The sequence below is a fragment of the Oncorhynchus tshawytscha genome, linkage group LG30 (genome assembly GCF_018296145.1).
Source record: "Oncorhynchus tshawytscha isolate Ot180627B linkage group LG30, Otsh_v2.0, whole genome shotgun sequence".
In the NCBI taxonomy this organism is placed as follows: Eukaryota; Metazoa; Chordata; class Actinopteri; order Salmoniformes; family Salmonidae; genus Oncorhynchus; species Oncorhynchus tshawytscha.
In genome coordinates, this window is record NC_056458.1 from 10,335,204 (window position 1) to 10,354,343 (window position 19,140).

The 19,140-nt window shown below is 42.6% G+C and overlaps 1 pseudogene; it reads right to left on the reverse strand.

Moving 5' to 3' along the window:
* LOC112231378 overlaps window positions 1-19,140 on the reverse strand; it is a 75,022-nt pseudogene that overhangs the window by 42,674 nt on the left and 13,208 nt on the right.

Consider the following 19,140-nt stretch of genomic DNA (forward strand, 5'->3'; position numbering starts at 1 on the left):
TGTTGGCCAGGTCGAGCTAGAATCCAGCAGTGTTTCTGGTGCCCCTCGTTTCCCATCCCAGCCCAGAGCTCACTTTCAAAGGCATCCCTCTTTTGTGTACATGGAATTAGATAAACCTTCAGTTTCTGGGCTAATTAGCTGTGGAGTTGTGCACTATGCAGGAGCTAGCAGAGGTGCGACTGCTACAATACAGTACACAACGATGTCTCATTTCCCCCGAAGAACAATCCTGATCCAATTTCCACCAGATCAAGGGCTGCTGCGATAGCAAAAAATAGAATCATTTGTTTGAGGTTTGTTCTTGCATCAGAGGCAATTCACACGGTAGTTCTTCTGCAGTGTCAATTGTTACTTATTCATTTATTTATACACTCATATCAGTTTCCCCTCCCCCACCAATCATCATCACCCTACCAGTCTTCATGTGTATTATACTCTGAAGCTTGAAATGACTCTTGAGCACGTACCATCTTTCTGTTTGGCTGTGGAACATATTGATCGGATTAAAACGGAAATTAATTTGGATCACTGCCAAGACGTGGCCTGGTGGATTGTGATGTCACATCCTTCGCAGTGTATTGCTGCTGAGTAGACATCACAATGGGATTGCAAACACTCGAACTCTCTGTTACAACGCCTCATACACATTGAAATATGCATGTCGACTAAATGTAGACTGTAGCCTAAGCCCATTACATCTAGTATACTGTGTGAGCTGGGTTTTGACATATCATGGGGTGAAGCAAAGCCCAATGTTACTACAGTAACACTATAGAGCCTAGACATTTACTTAGGTCTATAAAAAGCGTCTCTATTGTGAGGTCAGTGTTACAGTACAGGGGGATCGACATACTGCAATTCTGTGTGAAGTCAGTACTGTGTGTGTGTGTATATATGTATATGTGTGTGTGTGTGTGTGTGTGTGTGTGTGTGTGTGTGTTTGTGAATGTGGCTTATGTTAAACACTACCTGCTAATTAGCTTTACTGAATACTGAACAATCTTTGAAGAAAAATCCTTCCCTTTCCAAATGTGTTTAATTGGTCCTGATTGAAGAGAATATTGAAGTTACACTGTTATGTTCCATTATGCTTTTATTAAGTCAAAATAAATCAATGCTTGGACAACTAATCGACTACAAGGGGGCAGAACCTGTCAAAAGAAAATAGTAAAACACTTTTTTATCCCTCTCCTTAAAGCCAATCCAGAGTCTGTACTTCAACCCAACAGCAGCCCAAACTCTGGTTTGGGCTATGCTATCAATAATACAAATTTAAAAAACATGAAACAGCAGGAAATCTTACAGATTGTGCCTTTAAGTTATTACGTCAATCTTCAGCAGTAGATTTCTGTCACATAGAATATAATCAGAGATCAGCAGACCCCCGTCAGAACACTGCTTGATGCAGATGGAAGCAGGCTGATCTGCTGAGGCAAGCACTTCTTACTGAGATGATTGGTTCGTGGCAGATAGTGGGAACCAATGAGGCTAGGATTCTCAGGCCCTCTATTGCAGTGATGCTTTGGGTCAACCAATTATGACAAGCTAATGTATAGAGGTTGACCTCCATGACAACCAAGGAGATGAGCTATCATCTGTAGCATATGAAGTCTCTCAACCTGATCATAGGTTCACTGTGCTTACTGGTTACTGAGCTGAGCATGTTAACATGTCATACCTACATTATCATCTTCAGGAAAGGAATTTAACTTCGGAGTGTGTGTGCGTGTGTGTGCGCACGCATGTATGTGTGTGCGCACGCATGTGTGTGTGTGTGTGTGTATTGGTGTGCTGGTCTTGAAAATAATTAAATATGAGTGCTATAAATGGCTTAACCCCAAACGGACTGGTAACACTGCCTGAAATCTGATTATAGCTAATGCTCAACTCCAATGAGATTCAGTACACAAAGGATTTCAGGAGCACAGCTGAAATTCTCAGAACCCGAATGCCCTTGATACAAGCAAGCCCACTGGGCAGCCTAAAATGGAGATACAAATCCCGTATATGTAAATGCTAAACCTAGAAGTCTCACAAGTATGTGCACAATATTGTTTTCCCGAGCACACAGCGGGGAAACAAACACAACCCAGTTGGGTCAGACAATAGAGATGATCTGGTGTAAACATACAATTCATCAATTTGCTTCATTAGAGGGACATGTTTTTCCCTCTCAATACTGTGGTCTAGATTTTCGGTTGTCCCTCGCCAAGAACTCATGTTCATTTTAAGTTTATGTTATCTAGTCCATTTTTTGTCATTGACATGTCTCAATCCTCAAGCCATGGGTAAATATACTTCCTCAACAAATGTGGACACACAGTGAGGGAGTAGCATAGCTAACAAACACTGACCTTTTGACCGAGCCGACCCTTCAACAAAGCATGAAGCATCACGATACACTAGTGATGGGGGTTTGACAGTTGTGTATCATTTTGGAGGATATTATATCAATAGTTTGGACTCCAAGGTTGTTGTTTTTTGTTGCTAGCTGGCTCTAGTCGGCTGTACCTGTGCCAAGACTCCAGTATTTTTCATCCTATAGCGTGTTATCCATCTTCTTTTTAAATAGTGAGCCAACATGTTTTGAGCACTTTTATGGTTGGCCAACACTCTTTTTCTCATGCTCCCTCTCATCTCTCTGCAGCAGACATATAGTGAGAAACATGTTTGGAACGTCAAATCGCAATACATATAGAATTGTGAAAATCCCAATAAATATCATAAGTATCGTGAAAATATAGTGTATATTGATTGACACATTGCTTGATGTGTATTGATGAGTATAAACGGCTCATTTGTGAAAGAGACCTTGGTCTCGGCATGACTCCCTGTTAAAATAAATAGAATATCCTATTGTGAGGTCCTGGGCAATTTCCAGCTCTACTATACACTGAAGCTAAAAATCCCTTGCTCTGACAGGACTAGCATACAGTATGCATATCAAGGAAACCTTGCCTGAACAACAGACTAAACAGTAATCGAGGCTGACATGAGTGTAAGTGCTGCTATTCTTTGGTAATCTCATGGGTGTCTATTGGCTCAGCTTAAGAGCCCTTGTGTCTCTGATTACAATCTCCTGAAAGAATGATCCAAATGATACCACTCTATAAAGATGCTTCAATAGCGTTCCCTCTTGCTGGGACCAAATAACAGTTGCACTGTGACATAAAAAAGGCTGAGGAGGATGACACATGTAATGCATCCTGGTCATTTTCACACTACCGTCTTACTCTGGAGTGAGATAGCCAAGAGGGACCTGCTTCTCAACGGGAGACGAAACAAACACAAGGTTAGTAGTGATAGGTGTAAATGTGGTATCTTACTGCTAACCTTAAATGAACCTAACCTACTCCACACCAGTTAGAACAGGATGTGAATGAACTATCTGACCAAAACTGAGGAGATCTCTTCATCCCCAGCAGTAGAAACCCTAGACAGTCTGTCCTAGCCTGAGCCTGCCTGACTGGAAGTTTACTCTGGCCTGATAGATGGAACAGGAGCTGGACTCACCATCCTCAGTGGGCACGTAGACATTGAGGTACAGACAGTCCTCACTCTGGTTCTGAACGTAGCCTGCTGCAGCATCCAGGTTGTCAGTGAACCACACCGGCAGCATGATCTCAGGCAGCACCCCGTGTACGTTCTGCGGGCATACAGGGGCAAACTGGGTGGCGTTGCGGATCTCCTGCCAGGAACCTGGTGCCTCAGGGGGCTGGAAGCGACGCTCGCCGATGGGCGGGGTGGCATAGGGCACGCCCAAGTACTGCTCCACGGGCCCCAGGATCTCGTTGTTGAGCTCCTTCCTGACGCCGCGCAGCTTGCCATAGCCCGTGGTGACCATGGGGTGTTTACCGCTGAGGTCGGCCCGCTGACAGGAAGACAGGGTCAGGCAGAGGGCCAGGCTCAGGAGACACACCAGACACGGGTCAGACATCCTGCGGGGGCTGGAGCGCCGCGTCCCACCAGAACCCTGCCGTCTGGGACCACTCTCTGAGAAGAAGGACATGTCCTTCAGTCTTCTGGCCAGAAAAACAAATTATGACCAAGAGTTCACTCGTGGGCAGAAATGTGTATAGAAAGGACCTCCAAATAACCTAAAATTAGTAGGTTAATGGAGATACTGGGATAAATAAGGTATTGGGAGGGGTGGGGGGGGGGGGGGGCAGAAGCAGAGGTGCAGAGTGCGTCTTCCTAGCATGGTGTGAGAAGTGAGAGAGCAGGTGTAGAGATGGGGATGGACGGGGGGCATCCTCAGCTAGACTGTCTGCTCTGGTCCATTCTCCTGAGAGCTCCAGATAGGCCAGCTGCAGACTGACAGCTCCCTCGGCCAACACGCCACACCTGGGTACACACAAGGGTCAGAGGTCATGTTTCATTAGTGGGTCTGTGTTTGGAGAGACACACACACACAGAGTCATTAACTATAGCCGTTTTTAGTATTATGTAAAAACGGCAGTCCTACATCAGTTACATATGCACATAAGATTTGCATTACATCGTGTACATTGTGCACTTGAGCTGCCAGAACTAAGACATGTTCCCATTCACATGTTCACATCTTGGATACTGTATATCCATCCATGCTACGGTACTTTGAAGTGTAAAATGCTCTCCATGTAATCGACTTGACTCTTCAGAGAACACAACAGCAATAAAAGCCCATTGACACATCAATCAGGAAGCCTAAAAAAGCGTGACACCTCTCTTCCCCCCCGGTACGTCTATGTTGGCTTCCCCCTCACAGCTTTGTTTAGTTGGTTCCTGCCTTCTCATGGTTCCACTCGAATGGGCGGCGCTAATCTGGCCCTGGCTTTGGGAGATGGAGCCGTTTAGGCGTGATAAAGGCTTTATGAGGCTAGCGCTCACTGTCTGCTGAATACCTCCCACCCCACCTCCACACCGCCCCTCACCTCCCCTGCTGCAGCCACTCCACCTGATGACAGACTAACACGCTACAGTGATGGCATATGATGCTACAACACGCTATGACAAGACGAGGATGTGAGCCCTGTCAGGCTGAGGGAAAGGAGAAAGGAGCCAGCTAGCTGCCTGTAAAGACAACAATTTGGGGCGGCAGGGTAGCCTAGTGGTTAGAGTATTGGACTAGTAACCAAAAGGTTGCAAGTTCATATCCCCAAGCTGACAAGTTACAAATCTGTCGTTCTACCCCTGAACAGGCAGTTAACCCACTGTTCCTAGGCCATCATTGAAAATAAGAATTTGTTCTTAACTGACTTGCCTAGTTAAATAAAGGTAAAATAACTGACTCCATTTTAAGACCGGCAGGCTAGGCTGTCTGTAAATGTCATGGAAGTGACACAGCTATACTGAATGGATGTTATCGACTATGCTGTAGCCTACACATTCAACTGAGTCAGGGATATAGTGTTTCCAAAATATCACTATTTTTAAAACAAGCCATAGAAAGCTGGTTGCAATTTCGGTTTAATCTACCAGAAAAGACAGAACAAATATCACAACAAAAATGATGGCTAAACTCAAATATACTAATTGCTTAAAAAATATATATTTGTTGAGAAATGTTTTTTAAAAACGGTATAATCTTTGTAAAAAATATCATAAATAGGACTGGTGGAGTTGTCACACATGCAGTTATCAAAAATATGGAAACGTCTTCTCTATCCAAAATTACAACCAACTGATTGCAGCATTACCGCAAAAATGGAGGAGGCAAGTGGTAGCCAGAGAAGGAATTTGTCTGTCGGCCCTGCTTTAGAGACCAAAATTGGTTAAAGAAAGTAGTGATGAATAAAAAAGTAGACCAGATTCATTTAAGGACCAAAACATTAACAGCTGAGAAATACAGGTTGCAAAATAGTTGGTAAGAGATTTTCAATGTACCGATTCCATGGCACATGGTTTATGAACGGTTACATAAAACAACGTTTCTCAATTTAAATGATACAATAACTTTGCACCCAATAGAATGTTATATACTGTACATTCGGAAAGTATTCAGACCCCTTGACTTTTTCTACATTTTTTTTTACATTATAGCCTTATTCTAAAATTGATTAAATAGTTTCCCCCTTCATCAATCTACACTCAATTGCCCATCAGGACAAAGTAATAAACAGTTTTTTTTGCAAAACTGAAACAAAACTGAAATATCACATTTACATAAGTATAAAGACTGTTTACTTAGAACTTTGTTGAAGCATCTTTGGCAGCGATTACAGCCTCGAGTCTTCTTGGGTGTGGCGCTTCTTTGGTATGAAGCTTGGCACACCTGTATTTGGGGAGTTTCTCCCATTCTTCTCAGCAGATCCTCAAGCTCTGTCAGGTTGGATGTGGAGGATTGCTGTACAGCTATTTTCAGGTCTCTCTTAGATCGGGTTCTGGGCTCTGGCTGGGCACCTCAAGGACATTCAGAGGCTTGTCCCGAAGCCACTCCCGCATTGTCTTGTCTGTGGGCTTAGGGCCGTTGTCCTGTTGGAAGGTGAACCTTCTCTCCAGTCTGAGATCCTGAGCGCTCTGGAGCAGGTTTTCAACATGGATATCTCTGTACTTTGTTCCGTTCATCTTTCCCTCAATCCTGACTTGTCTGCCAGTCCCTGCCGTTGAAAAACATTCCCACTGCATGATGCTGCCACCGCCATGCTTCACCGTAAGGATGATGCCAAGTTTCCTCCAGACATGACGCTTGGAATTCAGGCCAAATAGTTCAATCTTGGTTTTCATCAGACCAGAGAATCTTAGTCCTTTAGGTGGGCTGTCATGTGCCTTTTATTAAAAGTGGCTTACGTCTGGCCACTTTACCATAAAGGCCTGATTGGTGGAGTACTGCAGAGATGGTTGTCCTTTTGAAAGGTTCTCCCATCTCCACAGAGGAACCCAAAGAGCTTTGTCAGAGCGACCATCAGGTTCTTGGTCCCCTCCCTGAGCAAGGCCCTTCTCCCCCGATTGCTCAGTTTGGACAGGCGGCCAGCTCTAGGAAGAGTCTTGGTGGTTCCAAACTTCTTCCATTTAAGAATGATGGAGGCCACTTTGTTCTTGGGGACCTTCAATGTTGCAGAAATGTTTTGTTACCGTGACATAATCCTGTCTCGGAGCTCTACGGACAATTTCTTCAACCTCATGGCTTGGTTTTTGCTCTGACATGCACTGTCAACTGTGGGACCTTATACACTGCTCAAAAAAATAAAGGGAACACTTAAACAACACAATGTAACTCCAAGTCAATCACACTTCTGTGAAATCAAACTGTCCACTTAGGAAGCAACACTGATTGACAATAAATGTCACATGCTGTTGTGCAAATGGAATAGACAACAGGTGGAAATTATAGGCAATTAGCAAGACACCCCCAATAAAGGAGTGGTTCTGCAGGTGGTGACCACAGACCACTTCTCAGTTCCTATGCTTCCTGGCTGATGTTTTGGTCACTTTTGAATGCTGGCGGTGCTTTCACTCTAGTGGTAGCATGAGACGGAGTCTACAACCCACACAAGTGGCTCAGGTAGTGCAGCTCATCCAGGATGGAACATCAATGCGAGCTGTGGCAAGAAGGTTTGCTGTGTCTGTCAGCGTAGTGTCCAGAGCATGGAGGCACTACCAGGAGACAGGCCAGTACATCAGGAGACGTGGAGGAGGCCGTAGGAGGGCAACAACTCAGCAGCAGGACCGGTACCTCCACCTTTGTGCAAGGAGGAGCAGGAGGAGCACTGACAGAGCCCTGCAAAATGACCTCCAGCAGGCCACAAATGTGCATGTGTCTGCTCAGACGGTCAGAAACAGACTCCATGAGGGTGGTATGAGGGTCCGACGTCCACAGGTGGGGGTTGTGCTCATAGCCCAACACTGTGCAGGACGTTTGGCATTTGCCAGAGAATACCAAGATTGGCAAATTCGCCACTGGCGCCCTGTGCTCTTCACAGATGAAAGCAGGTTCGACTGAGCACATGTGACAGATGTGACAGAGTCTGGAGACGCCATGGAGAACGTTCTGCTGCCTGCAACATCCTCCAGCATGACCGGTTTGGCGGTGGGTCAGTCATGGTGTGGGGTGGCATTTCTTTGGGGGGGCCGCATAGCCCTCCACGTGCTCGCCAGAGGTAGCCTGACTGCCATTAGGTACCGAGATGAGATCCTCAGACCCCTTGTGAGACCATATGCTGGTGCGGTTGGCCCTGGGTTCCACCTAATGCAAGACAATGCTAGACCTCATGTGGCTGGAGTGTGTCAGCAGTTCCTGCAAGAGGAAGGCATTGATGCTATGGACTGGCCTGCCCGTTTGAGTCCAATTGAGCACATCTGGGACATCATGTCTCGCTCCATCCACCAACGCCACGTTGCACCACAGACTGTCCAGGAGTTGGCGGAGTCCGCCACCTCATCAGAAGCATGCCCAGGCGTTGTAGGGAGGTCATACAGGCACGTGGTGGCCACACACACTACTGAGCCTCATTTTGACTTGTTTTAAGGGCATTACATCAAAGTTGGATCAGCCTGTAGTGTGGTTTTCCACTTTCATTTAGACTCCAAATCCAGACCTCCATGGGTTGATAAATTTGATTTCCATTGATAATTTGCGTGATTTTGTTGTCAGCACATTCAACTATGTAAAGAAAAAAGTATTTCATAAGAATATTTCATTCATTCAGATCTAGGATGTGTTATTTTAGTGTTCCCTTTTTTTGTTGAGCAGTGTATATACAGGTGTGTGCCTTTCCAAAGCATGTCCAATCAATTGAATTTACCACAGGTGGACTCAAGTTGTAAAAACATCAATGAAAGGTTGGATATCCTGGAAACAGGATACACCTGAGCTCGATTGCAAGTCTCATAGCAAAGGGTCTGAATACTTATGTAAATAAAGTATGCGTTTTATTTTTTTATATATTTTTTTTATACATTTGCAACATTTCTAAAAAACAGATTTTCACAATGTCATTATGAGGTATTGTGCGTAGTTTCATGAGTAATTTACATATTTAATCAATTTTACAATAAGGCTGTAACGTAAAAAGTCAGTAAGTGAAAAAAGTCAAGGGGTCTGAATAGTTTCCGAATGCTACAACAATACCAGCTCTGCAGATTGTGCTGTAAAAGAGACAGAATCATTAGATCATTTGTTTTGGTACTGTCCATATGTAGCTTGTATTTGGTCATAGGTTCAAGGCTAAAGAATTGCAATATTTACCTTGCGCAAACTCTGCAAATAGCACTGCTGGGTGATAATAATCATAGCAAAAATGTGTATCTGTAGAAACTATGAGAACAGAAAGGTTCAGAACTTTTGTGAAACCGCACAGTTGAAGAATATATGGTAATTAGAAGTCAAAACTGGATGGCCTTCAGAGATAGATGGGAGGGGTTGAGGATAGCTGAAGGCTGGGACCTAAAACAAACAAACAAAAAGACAACTAATGTAAAATATATTGCGTCTGTAAAATATATACAGTATGTATAAGCTGGAAGTAGAAGCCTAAGTATTGTTGTCAATTATTAGTTTTTACTCCAATTAGGGGAGGGATGGTTGGGTTAGGGGAAAATACTAAAATAAAATATATATATATTTAAAATATATACAGTACCAGTCAAGTTTGGACACACCTACTCATTCCAAGTTTTTTTTATTTTTTACAATTTTCTACATTGTAGAATAATAGTAAATACATCAAAACTACTACATAACACATATGGAATCATAACCACCAAAAAGTGTTAAACAAAATATATTATATATTTGAAATTCTTCGAAATAGCCACCATTTTCCTCTGACGGCTTTGCACACTCTTGGCATTTTCTCAACCAGCTTCATGAGGAATGCTTTTTCAACTGTCTTGAAGGAGTTCCCACATATGCTGAGCACTTGTTGGCTGCTTTTCCTTCACTCTGCAGTCCAACTTATCCCAAACCATCTCAATTGGGTTGAAGTAGGGGGATTGTGGAGGCAGCACTCAGCACTCCATCAATATCCTTCTTGGTCAAATAGCCCTAACACAGCCTGGAGGTGTGTTTTGGGTCATTGTCCTGTTGAAAAAACAAATGATAATCCCACTAAGTGCAAACCAGATGGGATGACGTATCGATGCAGAATGCTGTGGTAGCCTTGCTGGTTAAGTGTGCCTTGAATTCTAAATAAATCACAGACAGTGTCACCAGCAAAGCACCAGCACACCTCCTCCTCCATGCTTCATGGTGGGAACCACACACGCATTGATCATCTGTTCACCTACTCTGCATTTCACAAAGACACAGCATTTGCAACCAAAAATCTCAAATTTGGACTCATCAGCCCAAAGGACAGATTTCCACCGGTCTAATGTCCATTGCTCGTGCTTCTTGGCCCAAGAAAGTCTCTTCTTCTTATTGGTGTTCTTTAGTAGTGGTTTCTTTGCAGCAATTAGACAATGAAGGCCTGATTCACGAAGTCTCCTCTGAACAGTTGATGTTGAGATGTGTCTGTTACCTAAACTCTGTGAAGCATTTATTTGGGCTGCAATTTCTGAGGTGCAGTTAACTCTAATGAACTTATCCTCTGCTACAAAGGTAACTCTGGGTCTTCCTTTCCTGCTGGCGGTCTTCATGAGAGCCAGTTTCATCACAGCGCTTGATAGTTTTTGCGACTGCACTTGAAGAAACTTTAAAAGTTCTTGAAATGTTCCTGGTTGACTAACCTTCATGTCTTAAAGTATTGATGGTATGTTGTTTCTCTTTGCTTATTTGAGCTGTTCTTGCCATAATATGGACTTTGTCTTTTGTATGCCATCTTCCGTATACCAACCCTACCTTGTCACAACACAACTGATTGGCTCAAACACATTAATAAAAGTAAAGAAATTCCACAAATAAACTTTTAACACGGCATACCGGTTAATTGAAATACATTCCAGCTGACTACCTCATGAAGCTGGTTGAGAGAATGCCAAGAGTGTGCAAAGCTTTCATCAAAGCAAAAGGTGGCTACTTTGAAGAATCTCAAATATAAAATATATTTTGATTTGTTTAACACTTTTTTGGTTACTACATGATTTCATATGTGTTATTTCATAGTTTTGATGTCTTCATTATTATTCTACAATGTAGAAAATAGTAACAAAACAAACAAAAAAAACTCTCGAATGAGCAGGTGTGTCCAGACTTGACTGGTACTGTATATTTCCCAAAAATATATATGGGGGATTGGAAATGATGCAGACAATTACATTGATAGAAGCCACAATCTTTCTGCAATATTAAAGCTGGGGTGAAAAAGTGTCACTCTTACTCTAAATGTCTGTAATTTTAAGATTCACACATTATTTGAATCTATGTAATAAAAAATATATATATTTAACAATAAGAGCAATGGTGTGAAATTGTACATTTCATTACTGGAGATAAATGGAAAAAGTGAGATACATGACACTGTACCTGTCCTTTAAAAGGTTAAATATTGTGTGGGTCGTAACGGAGTGAGAATGTGTGATTTGAAAAGACGTTCCTAGGTTGGTATCTCAGACCGCCAAGTGGAGAGGCAGAGGAAGGAGTCAGGTGCCAACCTGTCTCACAGAGATTTACACCCAGATGAGAGACCTCTTCTGACCGATATGCCATCGGTTTGCCAGCCAACAACTACCCGTCCTGTTTTAAATATGGCCCATTAAAACAATGAAGTACGACAATGATGATTATGATCCCAGTTTGGCAGGTGTAAAAGCCAGAGCACAACTTCCTGTGTCACATTGTATATGAGGGTAATAGGACAGAGATTAAGATAAAGCATGATACATTTCTACCTTTAAAGTTTCAGCCCATTGGTTTTTGAGATGTGATTGTGGACAATTGGAATTCCTATACTTGATGACTAAGGATTTGTGTATTGATCTGTGTTGATCCAATTGTTGATCTGTTTCTCAACATTATGATGTTGTGGTATTGGCGTTGGTGTCATGTTAGACTGTAATGGTTTCTCAGGGTGTATATACCTCATGACTGCATCCAGATATGAGTCACCCTCGTGTTTTAATGAGATCTCTTTGCTCTGATTATTGGAGATCCTCAAATGTCGTTAGTCATGCATATTTATCAGATATAATTAGGGCCTGCTGCATATCGCACTTGGCAAGTGGGCTGAAATTAGATTTCATAAATATGCATTTGTTTTTTTGACCCCACACCCCCCGAAAAACAAGACAAGACAAAGAGAAGGAAATGAAAGGAATATGACACACTAAACAACAATAGGGAGACATAGCTATGGCTGCATCGACCAAACCTTCATAATCACCACATGTCCACCCGGTTTTCACTCCCACAAATTAGAGAGTAGGAGACGAGGAGGGAAGGTAGTTATGCTAGCAGATGACAGTACAGTGTTGGCCTACCACTCGAAATTGTGCGCTATCATTAATACGGGCAACACACCTGGAGGGCATTACTAGCAGCAACCCCCCAGCCATATGCATAATATTATTGATTTTATGAAAATGGATCCACCACTATTTTTAAAAATTATAATAATAAGACAAAACAAGCCTAGGTACAGGCAGGCAGGCAGGCAGTCAGGCAGGCAGGCAGACACACACACACACACACTAAATTGCAGTCTGGACATAGGCATGCCAAGCATAGTTAAATTCACTAGGCTATTGATAAGGCCTAAAAAGACAGTATACAATGAAAAACAAAAACAACAATATGGTTTTAAATAGGCTGTCCAAACAGTTACAGGCAGCATAATTGCTCCCCGTAGGCGTATTATAGGCCTATAGACAAGGAAACTGAAGACTATGGAGGGTTTTACACCACCCAAACTTTTCACAGGAGCTGGACATAGATCCAGTATGAAGAGAATGGGGAATGTCCACTCACCATGACACTGTTCCCAAATGTAATGCTTTATCAACATCATGGAATCATCTCACAGACCATATTTGGACTTCTACAGAAATAGCAGACAAAATTGCTTCGCATTCGAGCCATGTACGTTCTCAACAAACTCACGGACGCTGAATCATTCTAATAAGTTTCCCCCATCAAATTAAATGAAAAACAATCTGTTTGTTAAATAGGATATGGTCAGAAGCATGATATTATAAATCACATCTCTCATTCCATGAGCAAAAGGCATTGTGTGCACCCTAACCCCCACCAGAAATATCACAATGAACTCTGAATTCATTTGGAGACATTTAGCTATTAGCGCTGCTTGAACATTGGGGCACATTTGTAAGGACACACCTCAGTTATTTCCACCACTCCCACCTCAGCGCAAGCAACCTCTTATAATAAGGCGCCAGGGTTGGAAAATAGCAGAGTGCCAGAGAAGTGCAAGTCGAAATTGCAAAAGAGCACGTGCCTTAACTTCTGCCGAGTCTCTGAGAGACAGGTTTATTTATATATCAGCATGATAAGGTCAGCTCATAAATCACTCACAGATAATATTTCTCTCTTCGCGATGCAGTATACGTGTGTGTGTGTACAGTAAATGTGTGTGCGTATGCAGATGTCTCTCAGTCAGGGAGGTGTTGTGTGTTCTGGCCCAACAGAGTGCTAGCATTAGCGTTTAGCTCACGGGGAGGAATCCCACATGTGAGCCCTTATTGATTAGCTTAGCGTGGGTTAGGGTCACATTCTACAGGGCCTGCAGTCTGACAGACTTCCTCCCCACTGCCTGCCCAGCTCCCTGAGTGTGCACGAGCTACAGACACATACACACTCTCACACAAGATGTGGAGTATTGACTGCAGGGGGAGGGGCTAGTGCACAAAGCTCTAATTATTCCATTATCAGCTCACACAATGAGAAAGACAACACTAGCTATATCTCTAAGGAATGGCAAGGGGAAGCAATGAAACCAGCCCAAAAATTATATTACCATTGACATATTGTTCAGGCCCACCACATAGGCCTACAATACAGTGCCTTGCGAAAGTATTCGGCCCCCTTGAACTTTGCGACCTTTTGCCACATTTCAGGCTTCAAACATAAAGATATATAACTGTATTTTTTTGTGAAGAATCAACAACAAGTGGGACACAATCATGAAGTGGAACGACATTTATTGGATATTTCAAATTTTTTTAACAAATCAAAAACTGAAAAATTGGGCGTGCAAAATTATTCAGCCCCTTTACTTTCAGTGCAGCAAACTCTCTCCAGAAGTTCAGTGAGGATCTCTGAATGATCCAATGTTGACCTAAATGACTAATGATGATAAATACAATCCACCTGTGTGTAATCAAGTCTCCGTATAAATGCACCTGCACTGGGATAGTCTCAGAGGTCCGTTAAAAGCGCAGAGAGCATCATGAAGAACAAGGAATACACCAGACAGGTCCGAGATACTTTTGTGAAGAAGTTTAAAGCCGGATTTGGATACAAAAAGATTTCCCAAGCTTTAAACATCCCAAGGAGCACTGTGCAAGCGATAATATTGAAATGGAAGGAGTATCAGACCACTGCAAATCTACCAAGACCTGGTCGTCCCTCTAAACTTTCAGCTCATACAAGGAGAAGACTGATCAGAGATGCAGCCAAGAGGCCCATGATCACTCTGGATGAACTGCGGAGATCTACAGCTGAGGTGGGAGACTCTGTCCATAGGACAACAATCAGTCGTATATTGCATAAATCTGGCCTTTATGGAAGAGTGGCAAGAAGAAAGCCATTTCTTAAAGATATACATAAAAAGTGTTGTTTATAGTTTGCCACAAGCCACCTGGGAGACACACCAAACATGTGGAAGGAGGTGCTCTGGTCAGATGAAACCAAAATTGAACTTTTTGGCAACAATGCAAAACGTTATGTTTGGCGTAAAAGCAACACAGCTCATCACCCTGAACACACCATACCCACTGTCAAACATGGTGGTGGAAGCATCATGGTTTGGGCCTGCTTTTCTTCAGCAGGGACAGGGAAGATGGTTAAAATTGATGGGAAGATGGATGGAGCCAAATACAGGACCATTCTGGAAGACAACCTGATGGAGTCTGCAAAAGACCTGAGACTGGGACGGAGATTTGTCTTCCAACAAGACAATGATCCAAAACATAAAGCAAAATCTACAATGAAATGGTTCAAAAATAAACATATCCAGGTGTTAGAATGGCCAAGTCAAAGTCCAGACCTGAATCCAATCGAGAATCTGTGGAAAGAACTGAAAACTGCTGTTCACAAATGCTCTCCATCCAACCTCACTGAGCTCGAGCTGTTTTGCAAGGAGGAATGGGAAAAAATGTCAGTCTCTCGATGTGCAAAACTGATAGAGACATACCCTAAGCGACTTACAGCTGTAATCGCAGCAAAAGGTGGCGCTACAAAGTATTAACTTAAGGGGGCTGAATAATTTTGCACGCCCAATTTTTCAGTTTTTGATTTGTTAAAAAAGTTTGAAATATCCAATAAATGTCGTTCCACTTCATGATTGTGTCCCACTTGTTGTTGATTCTTCACAAAAAAATACAGTTTTATATCTTTATGTTTGAAGCCTGAAATGTGGCAAAAGGTCGCAAAGTTCAAGGGGGCCGAATACTTTCACAAGGCACTGTATGTGTTGAAATAGGGTCAGATAGTACAAGCACCAGCAGCCCCATCAGTAGAAGTGTGTAGGGTTGTGTAAAAGGCCTACAAATGTAGGATCTTAATTTGATCACTCTTATGTTGATGAGAATTTTCATCCACAGCAGGAAATGCAAACTTGTAGTGTATTCAAGGTTTAAAAAGGCTTCTAAAGGTTGTAACTTACTTCACCTTTAAAATTTCAGACATGATTTGCCCTAATGTGAAACGTATCAACCCCTATGAAAAATATCCATGAAATATAATCCACATGTATGTAATAATTGACTGTATGTTTGTTTATTCCATGTGTAACTCTGTGTTGTTTCAAACTGCTTTGCTTTTTATCTTGGCCAGGTTGCAGTTGTAAATGAGAACTTGTTCTCAACTAGTCTACCTGGTTAAATAAAGGTTAAATAAACATTTAAAAAAACATTTCCTGTTGCTGCAGGATTATTTTCCTGCTGTAGCAAACTAACTCAAATTAAGATCCTACATCTGTAACAGTCATTGTGGCTTTGTCAGGTGAAGCCGTTTGATGTAGTAATACCTTCTGCCTCCAGGACAGTTTTAGAGGTGTGTTTAAGTGGACGAATGGTCAAAGTGAACCGTGAAAACCCTGCAGAATGGTGGCGTTTGAACAAACAGCGTGTCATAAGCTTCTTTGTCTCTGCCGCCGGTGCTAAAAAACAACACATGCACCGTTTCAACTATCAAGCTGTTCTGTACTCCTGTGTTAGTGTACTTCTGTGGATGTCAAGCAGTTTATAAGGCCAAAAAACAGAATGCCAACGTCTCTGGGATAACGAACTTATGTTTCAATCCACAGCAACTCAGGTGTCCGTTTCTATGAGCAGAAAACACACAGGTGCACGCACACGCACACACACACACGGCGGATTTACTGCAAGTACAGTAAAACTGAAAGCTGGATAATTCAACTCTAATGTTATTCTTAGTTAATCTATCCCTGGTTAATATACAGTGGAGGGTAATATCCCCTCTCCTCTCCCACTCTGACTGAATCTTTTCTGATTCTTAGTTCAATCTATTCTTAGCAAATCTGTTCTGGACAGCAATATCCCACTGAAGGTTAATCTGTCTGAGAAAATAATCATTTTAGCATGTTATTTCTTGTTCCAGTGTTAATTTCAGGGTGACCTCATAATCACACTGAACCCCTGGGCTGTCATCCTACATGAAGGCTGGGAGCTTCATCCCAGAATTCCCTCTATTCAGTGTGAGCTCTCTTTCTCTCCAAGCAGCTCCACTCTGAGAAGTGCTCAGTCAAACACTACAGAGTTCCTGACCACCACCCTCAAACCCCATCTCACTCCAGCCAGGGGAATTTAGATTACAACTAAACAAAGTTCCCAACTTAAAGTTACGATATTAATTAACCCAAAGTTCAACCATGACTTCAAAATAGTTTTTTTTTTTTTTAAGTTTCTAAAAATGTAAAATTATTAAAGTTTCTGGCTAGGGGAATCCTAGAGGAGCCAGTGACAAGGAAACAGAAGACCATTGAGTTCCTTTGAGATTTTATTTGTCATTATTTCTCCCAGGATGCATTCCTACAAGTCACAGCATGAGAACCAATCAGATAAACAAGTTCATGAATAATCAAATAAAAGTAAATTAAGGGGCCTCGAACGAAGCAGGGGTAAAGGTTGTTAACGAGTCAGGGAAAGAGACTAGGGACATAAAACAGCGGGCAGAAGGGAAGGTGAGACAAAAAAAAATGGCTCTCCGCCGGACAATTAATGTGTCGCCCACGGTGACCAATGGTCTTTAATCTTAATGCTAGCAGCCCACATACCAGCCAGTGACCCTTCATCGGACTACCCTTCACACACATACACAAAAACACGGAAGCATTGCCCGCACACAAGAATTATTGCCCAGATAATGTAGAAATCTATTGAATTTTATGTTTTGTATGCATGTACAGTGTAGCTGTGTTCGAATAGTCATACTAACCGCACTAACCATACTATTTGTGACGTAAATTGAGTATGTAGTATGTTTATTGGTCATAGTATGGATAGTTAGTAAGCCACAAGTTACCGGATGTCGTACTCCATTCGCCAAAATACGAAGACTACACACAGTGGACACTATTTCCATACTTTTAGGGCCGATGACGCAATTCATCGAACTTGCCAGTATATTAACTATATGCTAATTTAACTACCCAACGTTTATTGACTTGATTATTCACGTCAATCTTAGCTAAGTCGTATAGTCGTGCGTTCTGATAAACATAAATTCGCTCTGGCCATCTACTCCGATTTCAGAGCACTCTCATCTGAATGTGCCAGAGCGCAGAATAACTGATGAATTTACGAACGCTCAACACCCGTTGAATACGGCCCGTGTCAGTAAACGTCGGCAAAAAAAAAAGCGTAATTAAATTGTTGCCAGCAGCACAGATAGTCACCAACGCTCTGGAAAAACATCTCTGCTAGGGCAGTTGTGGTCAGAATGCTCGGAACAATCCCCACTCCTCAGCCAGAGCGCCCAGTATGCATTCTGAACGCTACCAAAGGGAAACGCTCTGAATTTACGAACGGACAATCTGGCAACTCTCTGAATTTACGAACACGCCGAAGTGTCAGGCTAGTCATTTGTTATGCTAACAAGCTAGCAAGAGGTTGCATAGCAACATCCTCAAATTCCGGTAGTACGCTCAACTGAAAGGATACCATTTGTTTACAGTATACAAAAATGAACTAATAGTACATTAGTATACAGTATGTTAGTATGGGTATTCGAACACAGTTTATGTCTAGGCTGGCATTCGTGAGTGCCAGTGTGCTTGTTACTGAGGTACACTGGTGTGAACAATCTGGCCACACACTAATTACTATTTATCGAGGCAGCAAACTAGGTGTGTGTGTGTGTGTATATTGGGGGAGTGTGAGCAGTTTGACAGCTGCTTCCCCTCTAGCCACGGCTAATTTAAGGAGAGCAATCCTGGCTGAGAAGAATGGTCTGAAAGGTTGAATAATGAACCCAAGTGGCCCCATAACACAGAGCGCAGCAAAGCACAATCTAACTGACCCATTGTGTCTGCGCCAAGTCATGTCAACTGCGTTCACATGTCATGCCGGCTCTTCTATGACTGCTTACTGGTGATGTTTAATGTTCCAATTGATAGAAGGATAATCAACATTTGTAATAGATTTGAGCTGTACTCGTATCTTTCAAAGTGTATATGGAATCACTTAAAACATGACATGGTCATGTTACACCAGCTGAGAGATGATGAATATGACTGAATATTGCAGGTTGTGTGCAGGCTGGTGTAACATGGGTGGTGGCCTGTGTATGGGGGAAAGTGATGTACCTGTAGAACAAAGGGATGAGGGGTGGTCTAAGGAGTAGTAATCAGTCTGAGCCATATCAAATGCAACAGCTACACTTCATCATGGATTAAAACAGATACAGCCCTCACATACCTTCACTTGCCAAACACCCCCCACACACACACAGGCACACACACAAGTTCCAGCAAATTGGTCCATGCCTAGGGGCAAGACCTGGGAGCTAGGCAGGGGAGCTGGGAGTTTACAGCCAGGCTCAGGAGAGAGAGAGAGATGGAGAGAGTGGAAGAGAGAGAGAGGAAT